Consider the following 7,172-nt stretch of genomic DNA (forward strand, 5'->3'; position numbering starts at 1 on the left):
TAATGGCCTCACCTATAGTGTTACCTTAGCTTGACAGTCTTGCTTGATAGCATGGGTAGATAACCTAGCTTTATTTGTTTGCCTGTTAAACAAAATATCAGATTAGCTCAATAGCCTAGCTCGATCACAACCCTGTTAACTTAGCTCGATGCTATGAACCTAGCATGTTCCCTTTTACATTACATCACATGTCATTTAGCAGAAGCTTTTGTCTAAAGCGACTTACAATGGAATTGAGTAGAATCAGTCAGGGGTGGAGTCGAACTTGCGACCATTGCGACTATGATGTCTTTCACACACAGGGTACCGGTCTTAACCACTGAGCCACTCCACCCTCACTTAGCTTGTTAATGTAATCTTGAGTAAGGGCTTTGCTTGTTAACATAGCTAGTAAGCCTAGCTTGAACCCTTGCTTGAACACATAGCTTGTTAGCTTAGCCACATAGCTCTGTTATTAACCTAGCATCACAGTGTGTTGTGTGTTGATAGCCTTACTTGTTAGCATATTTAAACTAGCATGCTACGTTGACATAAATCTTTATTTAGGTAAAAAAAAACTAATTTTAACAAAAATATTTAAATGGCCGTGAACTCCAACAGAGGTCACAGGTCGTCGCTCAGTTGCTCTCAGAGAGGAGTAAGTGGGCGGAGTCACTTACGACAAAAACACGGTAAAGATTCACACGTTCGCGCGGTCCGTGAGCACCAACGCCACACACACTCTCACACACTCTCTCTCTCACACACACTCTCACACACACACACACACACACACACACACTCTCTCACACTCACACACTCACGGAGGGGCCAGGAGTTCAGGTTACCACGGCGACTCATGTGTGGATGTGGTCGACAGAATGTGAGAGCGTGAATAACTGTTTTAACACACAGCTGCACAGTGTGTGGTCTGTGTGTGTGTGTGTGTGTGTGTGTGTGTGTGTGTGTGTGTGTGATTATCGATGCATTGTTTCTGCACTTAAGTCAAATAACAAATGTCTTTGTGTTTCTAAAATAACTTTAAACCACTTCATTCATTAACTACACGTTCATTTGTTTCCATTACTGCAAATGAAAAGTTATTATATATATATATGTATATATATACTGTATGTATGTACTGTATGTATATATGAATATTTAATCATATAAATGAGTAAACTTTTTTCTTTTTAGTTATTGAAGTATTTTTCTGTAAAGTTAGTCTTGTTTTTTATTACATTACAATTCTTTTCTTCTGTTTTCTCAGGTTTGGATCATTTTTTAAACAAACTGCAACATTTTCAAAAAAAATAGAATTTTTTTAAGTCATCATTTTATAACATTAAAACTTTTTTATTCATCTTTATGATGACATGTCTATTTTTAAGAATTGCAAGTTCGTACATTTTTGTAATTAACGTTTTCTGCCCTTTTTATTTTGGTAAATTGAGGTCATTTTTTGTAAAGTTACTCATGTTTTTTATTACATTAGACACATTTTTTCTTCAATAGTTTGTTAATTAAACTTTTTTCAATTTTGTTGGTAAAGTCTGTCATTTTTAAAAATTTTAATAAAACAACATTTTGTACATTTTTTCATTTCTTTGTCAAGTTTGTTATTATTTTGCGACATTTTTATGGTCAGGATTACAAACAAAATCTAAATATATAAACGTTTATATTAAAGCATTTTTTAACAATAATAGTTATTTTGCTCAGTTTAACTGCGAGTTTTCAATTTTAACAGAAATAATTATAGTTTATAGTCAAATGTCCCAAATAATTTCATATAAACTTCATATTATTATAAAACATTGTAATGATCAGTTATTGATTTCAAATCAATTCCGAATCAATATGATCAGTGAAGAAGTTTTTCCACTTCTCACTAACAGGTGTGCGGCTGAACACCTGCACGTCAGCTGTGACCAATCACACGGGGTCAAAGGTCAAACCCTCACTGTGGAGGACATGTCCATCAGGTCTCACACACACACACACACAATAATAACACAGGGCTAAATGAGTTTCCTCTGCACGTCCTCCTGCTCCTGTCGATTAAACGCCGTGTTCCAGAAATCATCAGGAGCAGATGGACGCGAGACGAAAACAAACATCAGAGAGAAACGCAGGAATGAGGAGGAGGAGGAGGAGGAAGAGGAGCAGAAGGAGCCGAAGTCCTGCTTTTCCCGTCAAAGTGTGGAGATGAGGCGCAGATGTTTGTCTACAGAGGACGAGCCCAGACTCAAACAGCTGCTCGGGGATCACATTTGTGTCCGTGCGCGGACGACCTCCTGCAACGCTGCACACGCACACACGCACACGCACGCACACACGCACACACACACGCACGCAGGAACAAACAATGTGACTGTGTTTAGTTTCTGCTTCTTTAAAGTTTGTCCTGACGTCAAAGCTAAAAATCATCAGGCGTTAAACGGCCGCTCATCACGACCTCGACTGTGTTCACCGTGAGAGGATGACAACACAAGTCAGCAGCTCACTCTCTCTCTCACTCGCTCACTCGCTCTCACTCGCTCACTCTCTCTCTCACTCGCTCTCTCACTTGCTCACTCTCTCTCTCACTCGCTCTCTCACTTGCTCACTCTCTCACTCTCTCACTCTCTCACTCGCTCACAGAGCCAGAAAAGAAAGGTTAGAATTACGCAGAATTATGACAAGTGCGTGGTGAGGAATCATCAAAGAGCAGGACTTTACGTGCCCACGCCTGAAAAAAACACTACTTCAGCTGCTGGGTGGGAACTCAGAGGTCGTGTGTGTGTGTGTGTGTGTGTGCGTGTGTGTGTGTGTGCGTGCGTGCGTGCGTGCATTTTCCCTCCAAGTCTCCACAGGAATTCCCAAATACAGACCTCAGAGCAGCGTGCAGCTCCACACACTGTAGCAGTCGGGTTACACTGTCTCTTTATGTTTAAGTCAAATGGTAAAAAATAACTGAGGACATGTGGGGGACACATGATACTGGCCTGCATGTCTCTGTGTGTGTGTGTGTGTGTGTGTGTGTGTGTGTGTGGTTCACGGCAGGAACAGCCACTCACACACTTCATTTCATTAACACAAACAATTATGACTGAAATAAAACTTCACAAACTGTTATCAGCGTCTACGACGTCTTTATCTCACTGTGAGACAGACGTTTGTAAACCACTCACTCTCACACACCAAAGTCCACAGAGAAAACCAGTGATTTTAGCTGCTGCTGCTGCTGCTCCTCTGCTGCCTCGTGTGGTCACTATAATTTTACAAACTAAGAATAAAATAACATGTGAAGTTAGTGATGGAGGCAGCAGTGGATCAACAGCAGCTCCTGTGTGTGTGTGTGTGTGTGAGATGTTAAAATCACTGGTCTTCTCTGGGCTTTGGTGTGGGAGAGTGAGTTCTTTACAAACATCTGTCTCACAGTGAGATAAAGACGTGATCATGTGACGCAGACGTCGTCGACTTAACCTGACGTAGCAACAATACGTGGTAAAAAAGACACTGAAAAACAACAAATGATCCTCTGATGGAAACTAAAACTAAAGCTGCCACAATGAACTGGTGAAGGCATGAGTTATATATTATTTAGCTCATATTTGTCTTCTTAAACATGATGTTCTTTCATTGTCCGTGACATCTTTGATTTTATGAACAAAGCAAAATGTTTAAAAACCATCATTTTTATACAAATGCGTGTGAAGAACAGGTGAACGCACAGCATGTGTGTGTGTGTGTGTGTGTGTGAGAGTCATGTGAGGAGCACAGCGCTCACACACACACACACACACACACACTGTGAGGTTCTGTAAAAGTCCAAAATGACAAAGAGAAAAGGGCGCGAGGCTGCGTCTGAGCCGCGCTCACATTTGTTGCGTTTCAACACAGATGTGAACGAGACACAGTTTTTCATTCCAGTCTTAAGTCACAGCACGTTTCTCTCGTCCACGTCAGGACGTGCTGACTCAGCGTCAGTCTGCATTTACACCAGTTTAAAGATGATCAGTCACATTAGGAAATACAGCGTTTAACTGTGGTTCACACACACACACACACTCACACGTCTTTGAGTTTAAAGGTGAATTATTGTGTTGTGTTGCCTATAGCGACAAATGAATAATCTAATCTGTGTTATTGCTAAATAAAAGCATGACTCAGCACTTTTCCCTGAGCCGCTGTCAAACACACAAACTGATCATAATAATATATATATATACACTAAACAGGTGATAATATGACTCTGTGAATGATTGACACGATGAAAACTTCCTGTAAAATATGCTTTCATTTAGATTATTTCAAGTGGGCGGAGTCCTTTTTTTAAACCACAAAACTTTTATCAAATGTTGTCTTTTTTTTACAAAAACATTTCTCGTGATAAAAAGTTACAAAAAAGGACTTTTGTTAACTGTAAATATTACACAAATGTTACAACAAATGACAAAACGTGCAAAAAATGTGACATAAATGTGACAGCCCCCAACCAAAAACCTTTTATAAAATGTCATTTCATAAAATATTTGATTGACGAAATTAAAAATGTTTTAGTAAAACAAAAAATCTTTATAAAATGTTGTCATTTTACAAAAATGTGTCACTAAAAGTAAATGTGTGAGTTAGTCAGTGACTTTCGCTGCATATTTTTGTAAATTAATATAATAACATTTTACAAAATGTGCAACAAAAGTTATAAAAACATAACTGAAGTTCTAATTTGACTAATGTCGCAAAAAATGAGAATTTGTTAAGAAGAAAATGTTTCTAATGTTCACAAAAAACACTCAAACATCTCAAATTTAGCAAAAGTGAAAAACCTGAGGTCCTGGAATGACTACAAAGACACAGCTCCCCCTTGTGGAACTTCAAAATAAATCACTAGAACTGTATGTTCAGGCCATAAAATCGTAGAAGTTTAAGAAAATTCTACTCGCAATATGTTTGCTTTTATTTGCGTGAAAATATCAAATATTAAACTTTAAATAAGAAGGTGGATTTTAGAATAAAGAGGCTGAGAACACGAACACACACACACACACACACACACACACTCGTATCTCCTCTGTGATCAATCCAACATTATCAATGCAAACTGTTTTAAACTGTTCAGAGGGAAACTGTGATTGTTTTTCCACCAGCTAATAACACACACACACACACACACACACACACACACAGGTCGATTGCTCATTACATGTGAGGTCTGATAATAATTAACCACTAATGTGTGTGTGTCTGTGTGTGTGTGTGTGTGTGAACTTCCTGTCACTGAGCGTTCACGTCACACCACTTTTATATTCTAACAAAAAACACCTTAAATTAAGTGTAACTTCCTCATTAAATGACAGAACAATAATATTATGTAATAATAATAATGTCAGTTTAAGTTCTTCTGTTTTCAGGTTGATGAAAACACATTTACTTCATTAATATTCATGGTAAAACATGAATTCATGAGTTACCTTTCTAAATAAAGTCATGAATTATGTTTTAAAATGAAGATAAACCCCATAATATGCATTCAAAAATAAGTGTTTTAATGAATAAAATGCTTTAAATCTACCTTAAATCAACAGTTTATTTATTTATAATGGACTTGTTAAGTTGTGTAGACGCTCTGCACTGATTTCCACTGAGTTTCCAACACATTTATTTCACGTAAAACAGGACATTTTAGAGTTGAATATGTGAATAAAGTCTTTAGATATGTTCTGAAAGGAAAATAAACACCCTAATATGATGGATTTTAGGTAATAACATGCTTTTAAAACACCATAAATCAACATGAAATGACATTTAAATCATTTATAATTGACTTATTAGGCTCTGCTTTGATGTTTTGATGAAGAAAAACAGCTTATAGCGGTTATTTTATAGTTTATAATCATTTAAATATGTCTGCAGACGACGACGGTTAAATAAGACAAAGTGAAGTTTGTCTGTAATTTAAATGACAAAGAGAAAAAAAACTGAAATAATAGAAAAATAAAAATAAACGAAAGTCAGAGGAAAAAAATCAACAAGAAAGTTGATTCTCTGCAGATGTTCTGTGTGTGTGTGTGTGTGTGTGTGTGTCAGAGAAGGCGTGTCCTTCTGTCCAGTCCAGATGTTGCTGATCTCTGAGACGTCGTTCAAACGCAGCTTTAAAGAATTAGCGTCAAACATCGGGACACAAACGTTGATCCCGTCCGACAAATTACGACGACCATTAGAAAAAGATCGTACATTTTTTTAAACTGTTTTTTTTTAATCCCGACTAAACCTAACATGAACAACAGTAAAAATCCAGGATTAAACTCCTGCTGTTAAAGGATGAAAGGATGAGTCAGTGTGTGTTTTCTATGAAGGTTGGTGTGGGAATGAAAATCAAACGATGAATCTTAAAAATAAAAATCTCACTAAAATGCGATCACTGCGACCTCAGAACGTCCCGGGAGGGGCATTTCAGCAAAAATGCTGTTTGTATATTTGATGAGACTTTCTGTCTCTTCGTCCGATCTTCGTCCGATCTTCGTCCGACCTCCATACGTCATTTTTGTATCAGTGGGAAAAAGTTCTGTTAAAGCAGTGAGAGGGCCCCAGTTAATGGTACGTTCCATTTGTAGTCGGAACTTGGAATTGCCAACTCGGAGAAACGTTGCCAAACCCTGACGAAGCTCGAGATGCATTCAAGAAACCTCGTAAATGTCATCACTTCTACCAGTGAAACTGTACAAATTCTGAAAACACACACGCTGCTGTCGCCACCTTGTGGTCATCAGTGATTACACATTTCTAAACAAAGAAAAGTGTGTCACATGTTGCGACGTGCGGAAGATCACCGTGCGTCCAGACGGTGGTCAGGTCGCCGAGGGCAGCGCCCCCTGCTGTAGCCTCTGAGGTCACGAAGTATTTGACCCCTGTAATTGGGAGTTTTTCTACTGTTGATCGAACTAAAAAACCCGATAAAACAAAAGGAAAAACAATCGTGTGCAGAGAGAAAGGATGAGTGTGGATTCAGGGTGGCCTCGCTCACAGTGAGGGCTGTGAGGTCACTGAGGCCCGAGTCGGCCTGAACACAGAGACATCTGTCCAGGCCGGGACGCATTTCACGCTCCTGGACGTCCACATGATTTAGGTCCTGCAGGACGACCTGCTGGGAGACGCTCCCAGTGGGTTAACCTGACACAGATGATGCCACACACACACACACACACACA

The 7,172-nt window shown here is 38.8% G+C and overlaps 1 long non-coding RNA gene across 1 annotated transcript in view; it reads right to left on the minus strand.

Moving 5' to 3' along the window:
- Nucleotides 1-1,967: 1,967 nt before the first annotated feature.
- LOC131443969 (uncharacterized) overlaps nt 1,968-7,172 on the minus strand; it is a 79,472-nt gene continuing 74,267 nt past the window's right edge. Inside the window, exon 4 of the long non-coding RNA XR_009233686.1 lies at nt 1,968-2,284. This is a non-coding gene — a long non-coding RNA (uncharacterized LOC131443969). The remainder of the gene's footprint in view (nt 2,285-7,172) is intronic.

Source organism: Solea solea, chromosome 2 (genome assembly GCF_958295425.1).
Source record: "Solea solea chromosome 2, fSolSol10.1, whole genome shotgun sequence".
NCBI classification, from domain to species: domain Eukaryota; kingdom Metazoa; phylum Chordata; class Actinopteri; order Pleuronectiformes; family Soleidae; genus Solea; species Solea solea.